The 22157-nt window shown below is 40.6% G+C and overlaps 1 long non-coding RNA gene across 6 annotated transcripts in view; it reads right to left on the bottom strand.

Moving 5' to 3' along the window:
• The window catches only part of LOC120401471, a 335084-nt gene that overhangs the window by 220233 nt on the left and 92694 nt on the right, over positions 1-22157 (bottom strand). Inside the window, exon 4 of one of the 6 annotated variants that reach the window (XR_005596464.1) lies at positions 18439-18768. The exons of the other annotated variants lie outside the window; for them this stretch is intronic. This is a non-coding gene — a long non-coding RNA (uncharacterized LOC120401471). Of the gene's footprint in view, positions 1-18438; positions 18769-22157 lie in introns of those variants that run through there. 6 annotated transcript variants of the gene reach the window in all.

Below are 22157 nucleotides of genomic sequence, written 5' to 3'. Positions count from 1 at the left end.
GATTATAGAGCAAAAATTAGAACAACAAAATTCCTGAATTTTTAGGGTAAGATCCAAGCCCACAGAACTGATTAGGGCCAAGTCATGAGAACATTTTATTTTTATTTTTAATGATTCTTTAATAAAGCTTTTTGGCAACCACATCACTTCACTATAAATCATAAAGGCTTGCAAGAAAAAAGTCAATTTCTTTCTTTCTTTTTTTTGTTTCTTTTGAGCTCAATCTTGTTGGTTAATTGCGTGGTGACTAGTTTGAGTTAGTAAAATAAAAACAGATGGTAATGGACAGTCTCTAACACTTCTTAATTGCATTGCAGCTATGATACAAACTTCTGTGTGGCACACTCTCATCTCAAACTAAAATTCCCTCTCTCAACTTATCTACAACACATAATTCAGACAATAACATGCAACTGGAACACCAAATGAAATGTAACCAATAAGAGAGGGCAAACAGTTAGCCAGAGCTGATTGCCAGACAATATGCTAACACTCTGAAATGAAAAAATACATGATATAAGAATACTGGGCCTGATCCTCAGCTGGTGCAAAGTGGTGTAACCCTATTAACATCAACAAACCCTTGCTGATTTATGCCAGCTGAGGATTTAGCCCATTAGTTGAAAAATGTTTCCACACATTGAGAATTATTAGAAATGGTCAATCAAATTGCCACACATTTCACTGTCAGCCATGGATCTACTAAGGGTGAGCAGCCCCTGAGCCGAGAAACTCCCTCTCCTCCTTGCATAGCTGCACGGGAGCTGCTCACAATAGCAATCATTGAACTCTATGTTGGGAAGGCAAGACCAGGGACACAGCCTAGCTATCTTTGTATAAGCCTAGGAAACTGGGCCAACACACCAAGAGAGGCATTCTATGCTAGGTCTGCCTGCACAGGGAGAAGTGCCATTAGAACTTGTGCTTCTCCAAGGCTTAATCTCTCCAATGCTCCTCCTCAGGTGATGCAATTCAGCAATGCTCCTTACTCAGGGCTGTAGAGTTAAAGCAATAACCTGGCTCTAACTGTCACTTATCAACACTAGTCTTCTCTGCTTCTGCCTCACTGGCTTTGCAGATTCCCCCCCACCCCCTTGGTCTTCAGCAGCAGGAACAAATTACCCATAGGCACACGCACACACACAAGCTTCCTGTATAGTTTCTTATATTTTCATCTCATACTTCTAAACTTTGAATTGTGCAGCCAACTAAACTGAATTCCAAGGGCCTATTTTAAGAATGTTAATAAACTGTTTAATGCCATTCTTTTCCCTCCCACTGCTATCAGTTATTTCTATCACCACTGGGCAGAAGGGAGATCAGCAAAAATAGCCCATGCAATAATCAAAATCCTTTTTAATTACTGAGTCAGCTATACTTTTCAAACTTCAGTCCAACTTGTCATCCTTCTAGTCCCTTACAAGAGCAGTTTCTTGAACACTGTGGCACTGAAATTTATCCTTGCCAATTTTTTCTTTGGTTTAATATTTTCTCTCTCTCTCTGTGACTGTAACTGATTAGAACCCAGTTACTTCAGTGAGTGAAATGATTTTTAATTAATTAATTACATTTACTATCTCCCAAGGAAAAAGCTGGACTCGGGTACAGAATTCTCTGCGGCCTGCTTGACTCAAGTGATGTGAGGGTTTTTAGTAATACTTCCACACATGGCTCTGAACAAGGAAATGAGGTGCTGAAGAGGTTTTAAATTTGCTTAGCCTGAATCAATGGTTCAGCATTGAGGATAGGATATGAATTGAAAACAAAGGACAAAACTTCCCTTAATGATTGGTAGGGTGACCAGATGTCCTGATTTTATAGGGACAGTCCTGATTTTTGGGGTTTTTTCTTATATAGGCATCTATTACCCCCCACCTCGTCCCGATTTTTTACTCTTGCTATGTGGTCACCCTAATGATTAGCCATACCCATAAGCTTCAGCTCCAGGCCTGTAGGGTCTCTTGGGAAGTGCTGCAGAATGGTAATGTCCCACGCATATAATGAAGTCAAGTAGCGATTCCCATTGATAAGCTTGCTCAGCCTACATAGCACAATGTACATTAAATGAACCAATCAGAATGGCAAGTATGAAAAAAGTTCAAGAGTAAAACTGAAGAGGATGAAATAGGATCTGAGATGTTGTTTTGTTTTACAGCTTAGGTAATAGGTAATAATTGGAGATATACCAATCTCCTAGAACTGGAAGGGACCTCGAAAGGTCATCGAGTCCAGCCCCCTGCCTTCACTAGCAGGACCAATTTTTTCCCCAGATCCCTAAGTGGCCTCCTCAAGGATTGAACTCACAGCCAGAAGGGATTACTGTGGTCATGTAGTTTGACCTCCTGCATAACACAGGCCTTAGACCTTCCCCAAAATAAAGTCCACACAACTTCACTCTCACAGAGGCAAGCCATTCATCTGGTTTTAAGCCAGACAGTCCTATTTTTTAAGGCTCGTCTCCTGTCCGGTACTAGTATAAAAACATACATGGTTTTGTCTGGTATCAGGCACCGAGGATGCCATTTTGAAGAGTGTGCCGCTCTGCCCCTGCTGGCGTGACCTCACATGCACCAGGGAAGATGTGGTATGTTCTTCAAAATGGCATCCTGCAGGCAGCATTACCTCACATACAATGTCTGGTATTCTGGGGATGCATGAGTACCCACCCTACTCTCTGCTGTCTGATGGAGAGAAGGGAACACGAGGTCCCCAGAGAGAAAATTCAAAGAACAAAGGTGACCAAAAAATTTCTCTGTCTCCATCATAGCCAACCGGTCAGTTCCTGAGAAAGAGGCATTCTATAATTGAATGTTTGCGAGTTTTATTAAGCTTATCTTTCTTTGTCTCCAGTACTAAGTTTTCCAATACCAAAAACAATATCTAAGACTGGTTTTAGCAATGTGGTTTCTGATTATTTACTTTTATTTCATGCTTACTCTGCTCTCTGCTTTTTGACTTATAAATAGTGTTAGTAAATTATAGAAATTATCATTCTTTCTGACAGCCTCCAATGGGGAGCTCCACCCTCTCAGAGAGCCTCTCAAAGACACTTTACCCACATGAAAATCAGTCCATTATGGACTGAGTTGTGCTGACACCATTAAGTGGGGCAGACCAGAGAAGATTTAAGTCAGAGAGCTAAGAGAAAACACTGTCTCATTCCAAGATAAGCCAATGAGATTGTTCCACAGAGTATAACCTTTCAGGTCCCTAAGAGCTTCAAGCTGTATCAGAAAGGATGAGCCATAAGAAAACTGAGGAACCTGGAAGTGCAGGCTGACAAACACACACAAGTGCTGGTGTTGTAGGGCACTTGAAGCAAATAGCTCCCAAGAGCACTAAAATGAAATGTCTACTTGTGGGTGTTAATATGTTGGGATAGATCCTTAACTGCTGTAAATCATCACAGGGCCATTAACTTCTATGGAGCCACATTGAGCTAGGCTGAGGATCTGGCCCATTGTGTTTGTTTCAGGCATCTGGTATCTTTTATGTTCACATCATCATTAATCTTTAAGATGGCCTTACTGAGCAAACTTCTTTCCATTGTTAAGAATGTTCTTTGTACTGCTTTTTCCTGCCCACAGAATCATGTTACTTACCACCACACTGACATACACTTTTTCAAGTAAGTCTTTTGTAATACAACAATATCTCCAACCTTATTTCATCATCTCTGATTTTGCTCTTGAATTTTCTTCCTCCACACTCTCCACTCCTCACCTGTGATGGATATAAATTGCTATGATGCAACACTAATAAATAGTGTGTGTATACATATGGATATATACAGGGCCTGATGCACTGTTACCCTACATATTGTGTAATCGCTCACACTAGTGCAAAGCAGGGGTCAAATAATACCAAAAGTAGAAGAGTGACATGTTTTACATCCACTGGTGTAGAGCAATGGTGAAATGGACACCCACTTTATGGATATATAGCTAGCTAGATGTAAATGCAAACACAAAGATGACACGTTTGCCGGCCCTCAGTTGTACCAATAATGATATCATTCACAACTTATTTAGGACCCAGATGGAATTTAGATTTTTCTCCTTTTTGTCCATTCTTGCTAATTTGTTTCCATTTTTACTTTTTGCGTGCTATTAAAAAATATGAGAAATTACATTAAAAGAGGGAAAATTAAGTTAAACAAAAGGAAATTAAATTAGACAAAACTGTTACAATGATGTTAAGTATTTGACTTAAACCAGCCTTTGGAAACAAACTTCTGACATTCACTGGAATAATCACAGGTCTCAAGGAGCCATTCTGATGTCCAGAGAAGTTTTAGTCATTAAAGACCAGGAATACTCTCAGACCAGTCACTTCTGTGTCTCTGCTTCAAATTCAGTGCAGATTACTAGTGACTGAAACTCATTACCATCTGACGTTTATTTGGCGGCCAACAAGAAATGAATTGGTAGTCTCAGGCTGTGTCCTCATAGATTAATGACCGCACCATCATAACTGGCATCAATTTACACCCTGGAGGAATGTAGGCCAGGAAATGAATGAAGGATAAAAACAAAAGTTTAAAAGCCTGAGCAAAGACTCGTGTGTCAGACCACTTTGCTCAGGATCAATTTTCAGTAAGTTATAGGGCTAAAGAGCACTGGGGTAGATCCTCAGCTTGTGTAAATTGTGATAGTCAATGGAATTATGACCAGTTGTACCACCAGAGGATCTGAGCAGCTAATTTTAGGAGGGGCTGTGGTATATTTCCCCAAAACATTTGAGTGGCATGATTTTAAATTATGTATATTTGGAAGGGCAAACTGCTTTTTTTTTTAAAAAAAATTGTAAATAAACATCCTGGATTGAGAAATGATGCTTGTCAGCATAAGAAAGCCAGCCTGGATTTCAAGAGATACTATAATTCATAGATTTTAAGCACAGAAGGGATCATTATGGTCATATAGTCTGACCTGCATAATACAGCCCATAGAAATTCATAAAATTTCAACCAATAATTTCTGCGTGTAGCCCATATAGTGTAGTTCAGGTGTTCTCAAACTTCTTTTCCCCCTGAGGCCACCCCAAACATGCTATAAAAACTCCATGGCCCACCTTTGCCAGAACAACTGTTTTTCTGCATATCCAGTAGATTAAAAGCCAGGGCCAGCATTAGGGGGTAGTAAGCAGGGCAATTGCCCAGGGCCCTACGCCATAAGGAGCCCTGCGAACTTAAGTTGCTTGTCCTCTGGCTTCAGCCCCAGGTGGCAGGGCGTGGGCTTCAGCCTTCTGCCCTGGGTCCCAGTAAGTCTAATATTGGCCCTGCTCGCTGCTTTATTTTCATGGTGGACTCCATGAAACCTGCTCGTGATCCCACAGGGGACCCAAGTCCCCCTGGTTAAGAACCACTGCTGTAGTTGAGCTAGAACATTCTTTTTTAGAAAGACATCCAATTTTGATTGAAATGTCTACACACTAAAGAATGTTTTTATACACTTTGGTGGGGTTGTGACAGTTTTTGGAGTACCCAGGACTGTGGCAGATCTCCTCTGGGTTATGTCAGCCTCGTCTTTGCCTTGCAGGTTTACAAGAGGTGCACCCCAGTTCCCGAGTGCCCTTGAAGTATTTCCCTGTGATATCCAGCCTCTGACATTAGCTACTCACAGAAATCTCAAATCCTCTTCCCCCAAAGGAGAAGTGTACCCCAGTTTTATCTTAACCCACCACTCCTGTGCACAGCACTTGTAATAAAATAAGAGGTTTATTTAATAAAGAATAGAAATTCTACTGGAAGCAAGACAGAGTGATGGAAACAAATGGTTACAATACCAAACAAAATAATAAAATGTGAACTAGGGCCTACACTTATTAATAGTTATATTTCTTATCTAACAAAGTAGGAGTTCCCTTCAAAGCTCAATCTGTTGCAGAGCTGACTGGCTTCACAAGAACCAAGATTCAAATTTTCAGGAAAAACATACCCTACTCTACAAGATGTTCCTTAGTGAATAGATACAGAGTTCCTCTGCTTACCCTGTGTAATACTGAAACAACCTTTTGTCTTTATTCATAGATAGGGCAATCCCCTGTCTGTTGTAATGTTCCTTTTTACCTCCAAGTGGTTTCAATTGTTTTCAGTTGTCTCTGGTTGGTTTCCATTAAAAAGTTATAATTTTTTTCCATTAAAAATCTTGGGATGGAGCAGGGCTAGACAATCGAGCCATGCATTACATCACTGGCTAACCAGGGTGGGATGACAACTCCCTCCTACTTGAAAGGGCCATCACCAAGGTGACCAACTTTTACATACAAGACCATAAAACATACTTTCATAATAGTTACATAATTCCTTAACTATTACCTGTACTCACATCTCACAAAGGATATGAGTACACAAGTCACAAGCTTTCTGTGGGTACCTTACATGTTCCCTTTATGGATAAATACCCTGTAAGACACACGATTGGTGTAGTGAGTTTGTCAGGTCTCAGATAAGAGTTGTTTGCAAAGAACAGGTAACACAGTGTTGTCAAAAAAGGATTGAGGCAGTGTCAAGAAACCCTCATACCACTGCCATACCAGATCTGTGGATAAATGGAGATCTTAGATTTAAAGGGTTCTTGATTTGAAAACAAACAAAAGGAAGTATTTCTTCACACAATACACAGTCAAGCTGCGGAACTCTTTGCCAGAGAATGTTGTGAAGGCCAAGACTATAACAGTGTTAAAAAAAGAACTAGATAAGTTCATGGAGGATAGGTCCATCAATGGCTATTATCCAGGATGGGCAGGGAGGGTCTCCCTAGCCTCTTTTTACCAGAAGTTGGGAATAGGTGATGGAGGAAGGATCACTTGATGATTACTTGTTCCATCCCTCTGAGGCACCTGGCTTTGGCCACTGTCAGAAGACAGGATGCTGGGCTAGATGGACCTTTGGTCTTACCTAGTATGGCCATTCTTATGATACCTTTCACTCACACTCAACTCATTTAGGGTGAGAAATAGAATGATATATATATAAGACTGATGGTGAATAGAAAACAGACAAAAGGGAGAAAAAGATGAGATTTTTAAATCTAAAAGGAAAAAACTCAGGGATCCAGAGCAAAAGAGTGAATGAGTGAGAGAAAGAAAGAAAGAAAAAAAGAAGTAGGGAGGAAGTTAAAACTTGGAGGCCATTGACTTTTCTTGCCTTTCAGCACTTCCACACTCTAAGCTGACAGTGGTGATTTGAGATACAATTTGCAACTCTGTAAAGTGGGAGTAAAGTTCTGATAACCCCTAGGAAGTTTATCAAGGAAGCTGTTTAGGTCAGCACATGGATGCCTGGATTTTTGGTGTGCAAAGTGGTTTCCAAGGCATAAAATGACAACGTAACCTTGCAAATGTCTGTTAGCTAAGGTTTAATTTTCCCTTTTCATTCTTCCAGACAAGGAGAAGCCAAACTTTCATGGTTGAGCACAGCAAAATCTGTTGATCTAGGACTTGAAAGAAAAATACACAACACTTCTGGCATTGTCTTTACTCCCTGCAACAAAGGATTGCAAAGTTTGTTCATAATTTAATGGAAGTCATTACATCTTATTATTTAATAAACTAGCTTTAAAACGAATGCATTGATTGCATTAGGGATTTTGATAATTAGATTGTTTAAAGCTCAGTATTACTAGCATCTAGCCAGCATGAACTTTCAAATGTTAGCTATTCGCTGTGTGTGTGTGTGTGTGTGTGTGTGTGTGTGTGTGTGTGTGTGAGTGAGAGAGAGAGAGAGAGAGAGATTTTAGTGCTTAAGAGATACTATTATCAGAGAGGCGAAAGCAAGTAAAATCATATGCTGGCATCTTTACTTTCTGTAAAAGGATGAATATGGTAATAATCAGGGGAAGGGCTCTGTGAACACTACCTTTGTGATTTCAATTAAAGAGAGGGGGGAAAACACAAAAAACAAAAAAGAAATCTGTTGATCTGTTGAATAATACAATTTTTCTCCAAATGATTTTTCCACATTTGTTGCCAAAGCAAACACATGGTACATGTTAGTCAGCCGGGTCTACATCAATTCATCAGCTGTATGAACTGCACTGATTCATGTGCCAAACCTGTTGCACTAAATCCCACTGTTTTTAAAACCTAACTCCAAACATCCTTTTGGGCTTGCAGAGAGTTTTAACTGAAGCTTAAATATACAGTATTTCTAAAATTACCTTTTCCCCCTTCCCCCTCCTCCATATCTATTTAAAGTCTTCCTCCTAAGCGGAGGCCAGAATCGCCAACCTGTCAAAGATAGTTTCTAATTCCATTCCTACCTTATAACATATGATTTCAAATATGGTAACTCATTTGTATCCGAAAAAGACAAAATGTGGTAAACTGCTTTGCTTTGCTTCTAATATGTAAACATTCAAAAGGGCAAAAGAGCAAATTTGTCTGTGGCATATTGTATTCATGGGATTTTATTACTTTTTAAGGAAAGACACTGACCTTAAAGTGTGCTACTAACACTCCACTATACTTTTATTTGTCATTCTCTAAATATACCCTCATTTCATTTAGCTCCCTGGTGGTCTAGTGGTTAGGATTCGGTATGCTCACTGCCACGGCCCAGGGTTCGATTCCCAGTCAAGGAAGCAAGTTTTTTGGGGGTTGGACTAGATGACCTCCTGAGGTCCCTTCCAACCCTGAGATTCTATGATTCTGTTACGACTTCTGCGTCGTATAGACCAAAAGCCATTTCCTATAATAAGTAACACTATCATTAAAATCACTACTAGAAGGCATTCAGAACACAATTGATGAAATTCAGGAGGAGGTTTATGTAGGATGTAAGTCATGCATCTATTTTGAGCTAACCCTCTACACAGAGAAGAATTTCACTCTTTAAGCCAATAGGTGGTGGAAGCAAATAAATTGTACAATTCAGTCCTTTTTTATTGCTGTCGGAGGTGAATCAAGCCTAGCCTGATGTCTTCATGTGTAATCAATTCTCAAACACATCGGTCAAAAATTCTTTGCCTGTGGATTGTTAGTGACAGGTCACTTTAGCTATTTTCTATTTCCTGTCTGTGGCATGTGAGTTATATGGCAATGTTTCTGTGTCCTGATTGGATAGCTGAAACTTTCAAAATAGGATCATAATGAATAACAAATAATTATTACTCCCTATTCAGACATGAATAATAGTTTACTGCCTATCCTGAAGTCTTTTGGAAAGAGCAGGGATGTTAACTCCTAATCAAATTATTCTAACAGTTTGTTTCATTCTGCTTAACTAAATTGCCCTTGTAGTTTCAAATGAAGTTATCCTTCACATATCCCCCTAAAAACTATTTGCACGGATTTCTTCAAGAAAACAGGATATGAAGGTCAATAAATCTTCCCTTCGAAGACTTCACTTGTGCTCATATTAAAACCATAAAGCAAAGCAGCCTGGATGTTTTAGGGGATTGGTATTAGGATTATATAGCTTGTTACCTGTAGGTCACTTTCAAAACCAGCTGAGATCAGTGGTGACCTGAGTCAGTACTTATGTTTTACGGCAGTGAAAGAAGCTTACATTATACGTAACTGCATTTTTCACTGTAGCGTTTGTTATTGTGGGTATTAATTAGTGCTGGCAAAAGGAACTGACAAGCCCAGGATAATGAATAAATTAATAAAAAAAAAAATCAGCTCTAGTCTACTCAACAGAGTAGGTATGAAGTGGGCAACAGCTGCACAAACTTCCCCAAACACTGCATAATGTGCATCAGACCTTGCCTGGAGGAATTACCATGAGAGGTGAGAGACTAAACACGTTTTTGTCTATTCATTTCTGGCCTCACTTGTGACACAGGTGACAATTAATGCCCACTGTGGTGGCTCAGCAAGCACATATGAATTTACGATATCATTATTTATTCTTTAGGAACCACCAGAAACAATTAAATCTTTTAATGTAAGTCACCATAAGCCATCCAATGGTAAAAATTGCTTACTATCCCCCTGGACTGGATTTCTGTAAGTACCCTTGAACTCTGAAAAGCCCAGTATCCTATTGTAAGACCCCCAAAATGACTTCCCCATAGGGAAGGATTTCTACAATGAATTCTGACAGTTTGCTATGAATGAAATAACATATTTAGAAGAAAGCAGTTGCCCTTCTTAATATATCCTCTTCCATATTTACATCACTATAGGACAGACTATATGGTAGGGGGGAAAGGTATCAGGTGTTCTGTTTCTTTTTTAATTGGTACTGTTTGAAAAACCTGACTGTTTCCCAAATGACAAAGGTTCACAGATCCAATTTAATTGAGCTATATCCGTTCCACCTGCAGTATGAATTTTAGACTCTAGAACTGCTGTGCAAGCAATTCTACTTTCTAGAAGTTTGGCTCCCATCATGTTGGGTGGTCTCCTCAACTTAAATGATTATCAGATGGCTTAGAAACAGAAGAAAAAAGTACCCTTCAAAATTGCTCATGGATCCTGCATATATTGTTTATACCTTTTGTGATTAATTATGACCACAAAAGAAATTCCTTGCTGGTAAATGACAGAGTGGATTATAAATAAATAAAAATATTCAGTGGAATGTTAGAAATTCAGATTCAGAGATAAACAGCATGCGGAGTAGAAAGATCCACTGGGGGTGAAACAGTAGAAGGGCATCAAATAGAATTTGTGCTGAGGATAATTAAATGTGAACACTATTCATTGAGTCTCCATATTTGGATTTGGCACTCAAACAAGGTGAAATCTTGGCTCCCCTGAACTCAACAGCACAACTCCCATTGACTTCAGTGAGCACAGGATTTCACCCAGAGTATACTGGAGAGCAGGGCCAGCTGTTTGTTGTTCACGGTAAGGTGACTGGAGCTATATCATATCATAGTCCACTCTCTCTAACTGACACTCAGTTCTGACCTACAGGATTTGTCCAACCTTTGGACTGTTTAAGAGCCAGTGTATTCATTTGAGATCCATGTGGTAATCTGTGATATTACAGGACATTCCAGTATCCAAAGCATGTAAAGTGTGCTTACTACATAAGAAGTCAATTGTAGTACTGTTTGCAGTGCTGTTGTAGCCATGTTGGTCCCAGGTGATGAGAGAGACAAGGTAGATGAGGTCATATCTGTTAGTGGATTAACTTTTGTTGGTGGAAGGGACAAGCTTTTGAGCTTCACAGAGCTCTTCTTTAGATCTGCAGAAGGTAACCAGAGTGTCTGAGATAAATACAAGGTGGATCAGATTGTTTAGCATAAAGGGACCACACATGGTGTAGGCAACCACTTAAAATAAAGTTGTAATTAAGTGTTAGCAGACAGTAGGATGTGTTACAGATTATTGTAATGACCCATAGAACCAATGTCTCTGTTAAGTTATAATAATAAATAATTTATATGGGGATATATCTATCTCATAGAGCTGGAAGGACCCCAAAAGGTCATTGAGTCCAGCCCTCTGCCTTCATTAGCAGGACCAAATACTGATTTTGCCCCAGACCCCTAAGTAGTCCCCTCAAGGACTGAACTCCCAACCCTAGGTTTAGCAGGCCAGTGCTCAGACCACTGAACTATCATGACTTTTAGAGGCCTGCTTGATACTAAAAGCCAAGGATTGAGTTGGTCCATTAATTGATATTACCTCACCTACCTTGTCTCTCTCATTGTCATTGACATATCTGTGAATGCGGAGCCATTGGCCATTATCTTTGAAAACTCAAGGCAAATGGGGGAGGTCCCGGATGACTGGAAAAAGGCTAATGTAGTGCCCATCTTTAAAAAAGGGAAGAAAGAGGATCTGGGGAACTACAGGCCAGTCAGCCTCACCTCAGTCCCTGGAAAAATCATGGAGCAAGTCCTCAAGGAATCAGTTCTGAAGCATTTAGAGGAGAGGAAAGTGATCAGGAACAGTCAGCATGGATTCACCAAGGGCAACCCATGCCTGACTAACCTAATTGCCTTCTATGAGGAGATAACTGAGTCTGTGGATGAGGGGAAAGCAGTGGATGTGTTAATCCTTGACTTTAGCAAAGCTTTTGATACGGTCTCCCACAGTATTCTTGCCAGCAAGTTAAAAAAGTATGGTCTGGATGAATGGACTATAAGGTGGATAGAAAGCTGGCTAGATCGTCGGGCTCAACGGGTGGTGATCAATGGCTTCATGTCTAGTTGGCAGCCAGTTTCAAGCAGAGTGCCCCAAGGGTCGGTGCTGGGGCTGGTTCTGTTCAATATCTTCATTAATGATCTGGAGGATGGCGTGGACTGCACTCTCACCAAGTTTGCAGATGACACTAAACTGGGAGAAGTGGTAGTTACGCTGGAGGGTAGGGATAGGATACAGAAGGACCTAGACAAATTAGAGGATTGGGCAAAAAGAAACCTGATGAGGTTCAACAAGGACAAGTGCAGAGTCCTGCACTTAGGATGGAAGAATCCTATTCACTGTTACAGACTGGGAGTTCTGCAGAAAAGGACCTAGGGGTTACAGTGGACAAGAAGCTGGATATGAGTCAACAGTGTGCCCTTGTTGCCAAGAAGGCTAACAGCATTTTGGGCTGTATAAGTAGGGGCATTGCCAGCAGATCGAGGGACGTGATCATTCCTCTCTATTTGACATTGGTGAGGCCTCATCTGGAGTACTGTGTCCAGTTTTGGGCCCCACACTACAAGAAGGATGTGGAAAAATTGGAAAGAGTCCAGCAGAGGGCAACAAAAATGATTAGGGGGCTGGAGCACATGACTTATGAGGAGAGGCTGAGGGAACTGGGATTGTTTAGTCTGCAGAAGAGTAGAATGAGGGGGGATTTGATAGCTGCTTTCAGCTACCTGAAAGGGGGTTCCAAAGAGAATTGATCTAGACTGTTCTCAGAGGTACCAGATGACAGAACAAGGAGTAATGGTCTCAAGTTGCAGTGGGGGAGGTTTAGGTTGGATATTAGGAAAAACTTTTTCACTAGGAGGGTGGTGAAGCACTGGAATGGGTTACCTAGGGTGTGGTGGACTCTTCTTCCTTAGAGGTTTTTAAGGTCAGACTTGACAAAGCCCTGGCTGGGATGATTTAGTTGGGAATTGGTCCTGCGATGACCTCCTGAGGTCCCTTCCAACCCTGATATTCTATGATTCTAGGAGTTAGGCTATCACTGAGTGCTTTTGAAAATCCCAATTTGTATATGAAATTAGCCTTTTGGGAAGCAACAGGGTACACAGGTGCAACAGGGCTAAGCAATTCCTCAACATGTATTCCTGTTTTATGCAATAGAATTCAAGGTAGGCCAAAAAAGAACACCTTTACCTTACCATCCCAACAAAGACACACAAACATTATTCTGTCAGATAAAATAGAATCCAAATCCAAACCACCCCTGCCTTGCAAAAATACCCCCCAACCTGTCTTTGATATGTGGGAAGCTATTAGATCAATGTAGAAAACATTCGATTTGTGATACCTGGAGGATGAAGGGTGGATTTACTAAGAACAAATCATGCCAAACCAGCTTGATTTCCTTCTTTGATAGGGCAACTGGTTTGGTGGATAGGGGGAATGCCGTGGACATAATATACCTGCACTTCAGCAAGGCTTAGTTTTGACACAGTCCCACATGACATTCTGATAGGTAAACTGGAGAAAAGTGGGCTTGGTGGAACTACTATTAAATGGATACATAATTGGCTAAACAACCACAAACAAAGAGTAACTATTAATTGAGCAATGTCAGAGTGGAGGCAGGTCTCAAGTGGGGTTCCACAGGGATCTGTTCTGGGTCCAGTGTTGTTTAACATCTTTATTAATGACCTGGATATAGGAATGGAGAGCATACTGATCAAATTTGCAGATGACACAAAGAAGCAGGGCTTGCCAATACTTTGGAGGATAGAGCTAAAATTCAAAGGGATCTTGATAAATTGGAGAACTGGGCTATAGAGAACAAAATGAAATTCAACAAAGACAAATGTAAGGGAAGAAAAATCAAATGAACAAATGCAGAATAGGGGATAACTCGCTTGGCAACAGAACTGCTCAAAACAATCTGGGAGTTGTTGTGGATCACAACCTCAACACGAATCAGCAATGTGATGCTGTTGCTAAACGAGCAAATGCAATTTTAGATTGCATTAACAGAGGCATAGCATGCAAGTCATGGGAGGTGATAGTACCACTCTAATCGGCACTAGTTGGGCCTCAGCTTGAGCACTGTATTCAATTTTGCTCACTAATGTATAGAAAGGATGTGGAGAAACTGGAAAGGATCCAGAGGTGAGTGACAAAGATGATCAAAGGGGTGGAATGACAACCATATGAGCAAAGGCTGAAGGAACTGGGAATGCTTAGTTTGGAAAAGAGGCAATTAAGGGGGGACATGATAGCAGTCTTCAAATACTTGAAAGGCTGCCATAGAAAAGATGGGAAAAGTTGTTCTCTTTTGCCCCCGAGGACAGGACAAGAGACAATGGGTTCAAATTACAGCACAGCAGATTTACATTAAATCTCAGGAAAAACTTCCTGACTGTAAGAACAGTAGGACCATGGGACAGACTGCCTAGGGAGGTTGTGGAAGCTCCTTCACTGGAGGTTTTCAAAAGGAGGCTGGATAGCTATCTGTCTTGCATAATTAGACACCACAAATCCTGCATTTTGGCAAGGGGTTAAACTAGATGACCCTTGTGGTCCCTTCTAACCTATGGTTCTATGATTCTAAGTAAAACAGAATTTGGCTCTCTCTAGTGCTTTTATCCTGCAAAGTTTTCATCCTGGTCCCACAATCATGGCTAAAATTTACCTCAGTGCTGATAGCCAGCAGAAGGCCTATGCACCACTTACATCCAATGGACTCAACTTTCCATTGCCTAGAATTTTGTGTAACCATTTATAATTGTGCACAGCAGGTTTAAAACACTGCCATTCTGATTTGATAGAAGTTTACACTCACTTTGCACTAGCATAAATGGCTAGCTAAGGTCAAGGCTGGATTAACCCATCCCTGAGCCCCTCTACTGGCTAGCTAAACTCCCAAGGTATAGGTGCATTTATAGTAACCCTGTCCTGGCCAATACAACTGCACTAGTGATCTATTAACCCAAGCATATCAGCTCCCTGCATGGGCTTCTGCCACACAGATATTGCTTACCTAACCCTCTCCTTTCCTGGTCAGGGAGTGACTGTCTCCTGCTGCATGGACACTGCCCTATTAACCCATTTTGTCTGCTGACCCTCTCCGGACCAGCTACCCCATGCAGGTATTTACTGAAGCTCCCCATACATGTAGTAGGTGTAGATACTGTCTCTGAGCAAGTTGTGTGTGCAGAGCTGAGGGGACGTGGGCTTATGGAAGTGGGCTGAAGCCAGGCAGACCCCTAGGGGAGCCCAGACATAGGAGTTAGCCCTGCAACATCAACAAGGAGGAGCAGCACTCACCATCCCACTGCCCACTCAGTTTGGCCCTGCCATGACAGAGGGGCAACAGGGCCAAATTTCAGTGAGTTGCATTGCAACCTGTTGCATGGGTTTGTAGCACCACTCAGTTTGGAACCACAACACATGCCTAGTTTTCCCATGCATTGATCCGGCCCCACCTAAGGTGCAAGGCAATGGTGAATTAAGCCCTTTGCATTTGAGTGTGGGGTTTAAGTGGGGTACAGGGTGTTTGTTGTTCCTCCGTACAAGGGAGAATTTGGCCCTCGTGTAACTAAATCTTACTCACTTGCATGAGTAGAGACCCTTAGTGCCTTGACTGGAGTAAAAGGATAGAGTAAAAACTTTTTTCCTTCTTCAAATATATATTTCTTCAAGCCCAAAATGGTCCAGATGGATATCAGAAATTGCCTACCAGCCAGTTGTAAGGAGGCAGAGGTGTGGGCACGTCAGGAGGTCCAATCAGAGAGAGTCAGGTCACTTTAATGCCATTGGATTAAAGTAAGAGACAGGTGTTTACTAGTTATTTGTTTGTGTAACATCCCTGGAACTTTCTGAACATTCAGTTGTTCAGTAGTATTAATAATGACAGTCTGTGTCATATATTACTTTTCCAAACTTACATTTGGTCTATAGGATAGCTTGACTTGATGGTACATGTTGGGGCCTTGAAAAGACTGAAAATATTGTTCCCTTTTACTAAGGTTTCTTCTCATGATTAAACCAAAGAATCTGGAGACCATAGCCCTGGGATGGCAGTATTATCCTGTTGCTGGAAAATGTAGAACTGATTATTCATATAAAGAGCCAGGCCCAGGATTGTGGCCAATGTTCCTGACTTGTCTTTAAACAGGGAAGGGAAATATTAAGGTTATGTATGAATGGCTTCATTTTTTTCTAGAAACCAGGAAAAGCCCAAGAGGCTGTCCAGTGACCATTCTTATCCAGCAAAAATGGATTAGATGGCCTGGAGGAACAACTTGCCAAGGAGATTTTGTTTTAAAAAGAGATACCAGGCCAAAATCCAAGCTTCCAACAGAAAAGGAACCAGGGAGTCCAGCTTTTTGTAATCTTGTTATACTAACTAGATATGGATTGGTTAAATTGTCCAAATTTAGTACCGGTGACCTTTCCAACTCATTTGCTCACTATTATCTTAAATCACTTGGCTTAGAACTGAGAGAAGCCTACTAAGGAAAGGATCATCAAGGTACAAATACACAACGTCATACGGCATGCTGAAGGATTTATAACTCTTCTCATTTTGCCCTGCTCAAATACAAATCTGCTTGTTTAAAATGGGCTGAGTTCTTATGTGCTGAGTTGTATGAAAAGGTACTCATTTGAATTAAGACCTGTTTGTGGGCTGCATTACAATTCCATTACTTTCCATAAAAGAAATCTGGCTGGTGAAATATATTGATCCTGAGGTGATGCTGTGTATATTGGTTTAATAAGCGTGGATGTTAAGGACAGGTGTAAGTGGATATGCACAAGTATGTCCTGAGCTGGGAAGATATCTATGAGTCTGAACAAAATCAGTGTCTTTGGTCAACCTAGTTAAGTTTGGAATTATAATTGAGAGAAACTATTGAGAGGTTTTGCGATTGAAGCAGTGGACTGGGTATCAGATTTGGTTCTATTCCATACCCTGCCACAGAATCCCTTTCACACCTTGGACAGCCGCTTAACCTCTTTGTGTCTCAGTTTCCCTATCTATAAATTGTGAATATTACTACTTCACTATCTTTCTGGGATGTTGTGAGGATAAATTGATTATTAGTGAGACTCTCAGATATTGCTGTGATCAGCTCCAGAGAAAAGCTGATAAAAAAAATAGTGTTCAAAGGTTTCAGATTCTGCTCTTAATTATACCTGTACAACTCTGAGGACAGATCTGGACCTAACTAGCAATTAATTAGCCATATTTTGTTTCAGAGACCACTAAGTAAGAGTGCCCATTTCCTCTGAAGAGTACACAGATCTATGGTAACCATAAGGATCTTCATATCTAACCCAGATGAATTCTTACCAATCCTATGATGTGACAAGAATCCCTAAGTCAAAGGCTCCTGTGGAAAACTGGAGGTCCTTGGAGCAATTTCTCATGGTCTGTGAGGAGCTGGCAAGTCAGATAGGGCCAGATCTATCTCCCACTGACTTCAATGGCAGTTGCTTAAAGCTCGTGGCTTTGGCTCTCTTCCGTGCTTCCGCCTATTCAATTTCATTAAAAAAAACAAAGCACAAGATGCACACAGTCTTTCCTAATATAACTTTTCTAAGCAAACAATTGTGACAGCGATATTTATACAATCACAAATACAAAGGAAGGTGATGCACAAGACATTCTCTTAAACTGTAATCTATGCTATGGAAAAGTTGGTAACTCCTGGTCTAGGTTGTGCTAAGTTTATCAGCTAAATGAATACACAGACTGTCAGTGAAACACCTTTTTCATCCAATCCTGTTATCAATAAAAATGGATTGCGTGATCCAAGATCTAGCAAAAGAAATATGGGTGTCCTGCACACGTTTGTGAGTTTCACTGACTATTAAAGATGAGAAATCTATTCACAACAAACCATCTATTCTTCACATTCTGCCCATTGTGTGTTCAAATTGGTCACAACTTCCAGGAACTAATTTTTCTGGACAGGTTTTATGTACATCTCAGCCAATGGATGGTTGAACTATAAGCATTGTGGTGACTATTCAACATGCCCAACTCAAAATGTGCACTATTCAGACTGGACACATAGATCACTTGATTCTGTTTCTGTTCATTAATTAATATCATTCTTAGGATCAGGTTTCTGATGTAAATACCTGTGATTATGAATTCAGAATTCACCTTCCCTGAACATCCTGCAATATTTGCTTAAAACTCACAATGTCAGTGAATACATATTCTTCCTAGTACATTTGTTTCCTAGAATATTCACAGGCAGAAACACAAAATGGCTGTGAAGAAGCTGGAGCAAATTAATTTAAAAAATCCTGGTAATTTCTTGTGAATGTTTTGCAGTATTCACCCAGCTGTACTGAATATGAGTATGGCAAACCCAAAATCATTCTGGAGGGAAGATTAAAATAAAATTAATAATTACATTTTTATTGTCATTTTCAAAATTGAACTTAGTCTTTGTGAAAGGAGCCAGGCTGAAGGCATTGGAAACTGAAGTCCTTTGTTTAAACACAGTACAGACAGAGCATATGGAGTGGCAGTGCAAGGTTCACCATCTTGCCCAATCTGTGTACCTCAAGAACTGTTCTTCATGGTGAGAGTTTCTTTATGAATTCAGTCTCCAGACTCTTTCAGTGTCTTCTGAGATTATCAACAGAGGTGCCAGTCAGTGCCCATTGAGAGGGTTTGTGGTTGATGTTGTTGTGATGTAAACATTTGTCTTCCAGCAACTGGAATGAAGCCATCAATGCATTTTGCACTAAGCCACCATCCAATGGTAACAACTTTTGATTAGTGTTTCTTATGCTTCTAATGTCAAACAGTAGAATCATAGACTATCAGGGTTAGAAGGGACCTCAGGAAGTCATCTAGTCCAACCCCCTGCTCAACGCAGGACCAGTCCCCTGACAGATTTTTGCCCCAGATCCCTAAATGGCCTCCTCAAGGATTGAACTCACAACCCTGGGTTTAGCAGGCCAATACCTTTTTTTGGGGGGGGGAGGGGAAAGGAACTTCTGAGCTGATCTTAAATGCCAAATTTTTGTGGCAAAGTAAAAAAATCTGACAAAGAAAAGCTATGGAAAGGCAGACTGTTTGCTTGCAGCTGCAGTGAAGGTGGCAATGCTACAAGAATGGAACTACTCAGGTTTGCAATTCAAGAGAAATTATTTTGTTTGTTTGTTTCTTCCATTTGTATATTTCCAAAACAAATGTTCAGTGAAACCAATGCACTTTTATAAAAACTGAATGACTATCACCAAAATCAACCAGGAAGTGTGGTCTGTGCCTTTTGTAAGGGCAGAAATATGTTTTACACACAGGAAAGGAATTTTTACTGTATTGAATAGGCAAATGTTCCCTTCCAGAATGAGGAATTAATTCCTTTTCCATTACAATGGAAAACACATACTTGTTTATCAAACAGACCAAGCTGACTAAACAATAACATTTTCTTCCAGACAAATATAAACTACTGCAAAGCACCTCATATCCATGTGCATTTTACATGTACAGTAATAGCAAAGCTATGTAAACATTCATTTCCACGGCATAAATCACCTTTTTATTGAAAACCATAACTTTTTAAAACCAGATCAATTGGTATTTCTTTAAATGGCATTACTAGACTTGTACTCATTTTCATATATGGGACTATCATACAGTGATACTCTTGTAAACATATTACATTTGAGATTTAAGCCTACAAAAACCAGGAAATGTGTAATTAGATTTCTAATGACAACAATAGCTCCACCCTCTTGTTCAGATAATTTATTATGATAAGATCTTTCACATTACATAACATTGGGCAAAGTGACAAATTGTTTGTGTAAATTCTGTATTATACAGAACTTATTTGTCTAGGAATGTTCCTTAGAAGTTGTAATTTGTCAGCTGGTACGTATATGCATTACTGCCCTTTCCTGGATGGAATCAGAACTTCTTAACTGCTTGTAATAAATCCTAACATTGCTACAATTGTTTGTTGCCACCATATTTTATGTATTTCTATATGGATGTATCCTGTAGTCAGCAGCTCTGCATTTATTAAATTATTCTAGTTTGAGAGATTCAGAGAGTTAACACATTTTTACTTGGATGTGCCACTAGTTCCACAAAGAGCTGCAACACAATCAACAACACAGCATTTCTACCAAGATCAAAATGCCTACAGAGTCAGTTAGAATTTGTATTAGCACTATTTCATGACCATCAACATTAGAACAGTGAAGGAAATTATCCTTGGCTGAAATTAGCAGGAGCCTGTGCTTTTAGAGAAGGATAGGAGTTCTAGCCAGGTTGCCATGTGAAGTTCTAAGAGGTCAAACTGTGCAATGTAGTGATGGGTGTGGGGCCCTATGTGGCCATTAGTCTGTTGTAATCTCTTCTTCAGATGAATTCAAGTCACTTATTCCTGCATTATCAAAAATATTGGGCACTTAGTACAATTTTCAAAAGCACTTCAGTACCTAACTCATATTGAAATAAATGGAGTTCGAAGCCTAGGCAGTCTGAAAATCCCACCGTTACCTATATGCATCTTTAGACACCTAAATACCTTTTGACCCTTGGTCATCCCTAAAGAAAGAGGCAAGTAAGGCTAGGCCACAATTTAGTAATGTACTTTAGCAGGTTCCTAACTTCCATAGATTTTAAGGCCACAAAGGACCAGTATAAATGATGTACTCTAACCTCCTACAGAACACAGGCCATAGAACCTTGCCCAGTAAACTCTGCATCAAGCCTGTAAATTCTATTTGAGATATCCAATCTTGATTTCAAGTGCTAGAGAATCTCCCACATCCCTGGGGAAGTTATTCCAGTGATTAGCTATCATAGAAATGTGTGTCTTATTTCTAGTCAGAATTTGTCAGCATCCAACCACTGGGACTCATAAGCTTTTTTCTGCTAAATTAAAGAGATGTCTGTCATCAGAAATCTCTTTCCAGGTAGGTGTTGTGGCAGAGCTCTGACCTTGCTCCTGTGGGTCCTGTGCTTCCAGGCGGTTTAGGCTAGCCTCAGTGGCTCACTGTGACCCTCCATGTAGCCCTTCTCTCTCTAGGGCCAGGGTTACAGTCTACTAAGCCCTTTTCATCATAGGCCTGCAAGGAGGTTGGTGAGAGAACTCCCACAGTTTCTGTTCAGCCTCCTGTCCTGACAGGGACCTGACTTCCCCTTCCAGGAGATGTTCCTGTAGTGGTGGGTTGGGGGGAACCCGGGTCCGCCCTCTACTCCGGGTTCCAGCCCAGGGACCCTAATGGTAGCAGTTGTTGGCAGCCAACCTTTCACTACCAGAGTTGCTAAATTTCCCTGGGCCACTTCCCCACAGCTCTCCTGCTTCTCCCTTCTTCACCCTTACCTTAGGGCTCCTTTAACGATGTTTTAGGGTGTCTTCAGTAACCAGCCCTTCGGCCGCACTTCCTCTCCTCTGGCTCCCTGACTCCCCTGCCTGACTGGAGTGAGCCCTTTTTATAGTATCAGCAGGGCCTTAATTAGAGTCAGGTGGTCACATTGACTGAATGGCCTCACCTGACTCTTTACAGCTTAATTAGAGTCAGGTGTTCTCATTAGCCTGGAGCAGCCCCTGCTCTGGTCAGGGAACAGAAAACTGTTAATCCAGTGGCCAGTACATCTGCCTTCTGCTATTCTGCTGTACCCAACTGGCCTGGGTCTATCACAGTAGTTGTAGACTGTAATCAAAAGTCCCTTCTTAATTTTCTCTTGGAAAAACCAAATAGATTTAACTTAAGTCTATCACTAAGTTTTCCAGACTTCAAATCATTCTTGGAAATCTTTGCTGAATACTTTCCAGTTTTTCAACATCCTTTTTGAAATGTGAACACCAGAACTTGACACAGTATACCAGTAATGGTCTCAGTAATGCCATACACAGAGGTCATACTACATCCCTACTTCTCTTTGATATTCCCTTGCTAATAAATCCAAGCATCATGTTCTACTTATTAGCTACAGCAACACCCTGGGATCTCCTGTTACCTACAGTAACTGCTTAAGTCATTTTCAGTGTCAGTGAATTCCAGGATACTGACTTGTAAGATAACATCTTGTAAGTGTGACTTACATTCTTTGTTTCTAGATGTTCCTTGCATTTGGCGGT

The sequence above is a fragment of the Mauremys reevesii genome, linkage group 3 (assembly GCF_016161935.1).
Source record: "Mauremys reevesii isolate NIE-2019 linkage group 3, ASM1616193v1, whole genome shotgun sequence".
Classification (NCBI taxonomy): domain Eukaryota; kingdom Metazoa; phylum Chordata; order Testudines; family Geoemydidae; genus Mauremys; species Mauremys reevesii.
The sequence above is the reverse complement of the archived record's forward strand: the minus strand, read 5'-3'. Positions and strand labels throughout refer to the sequence as shown.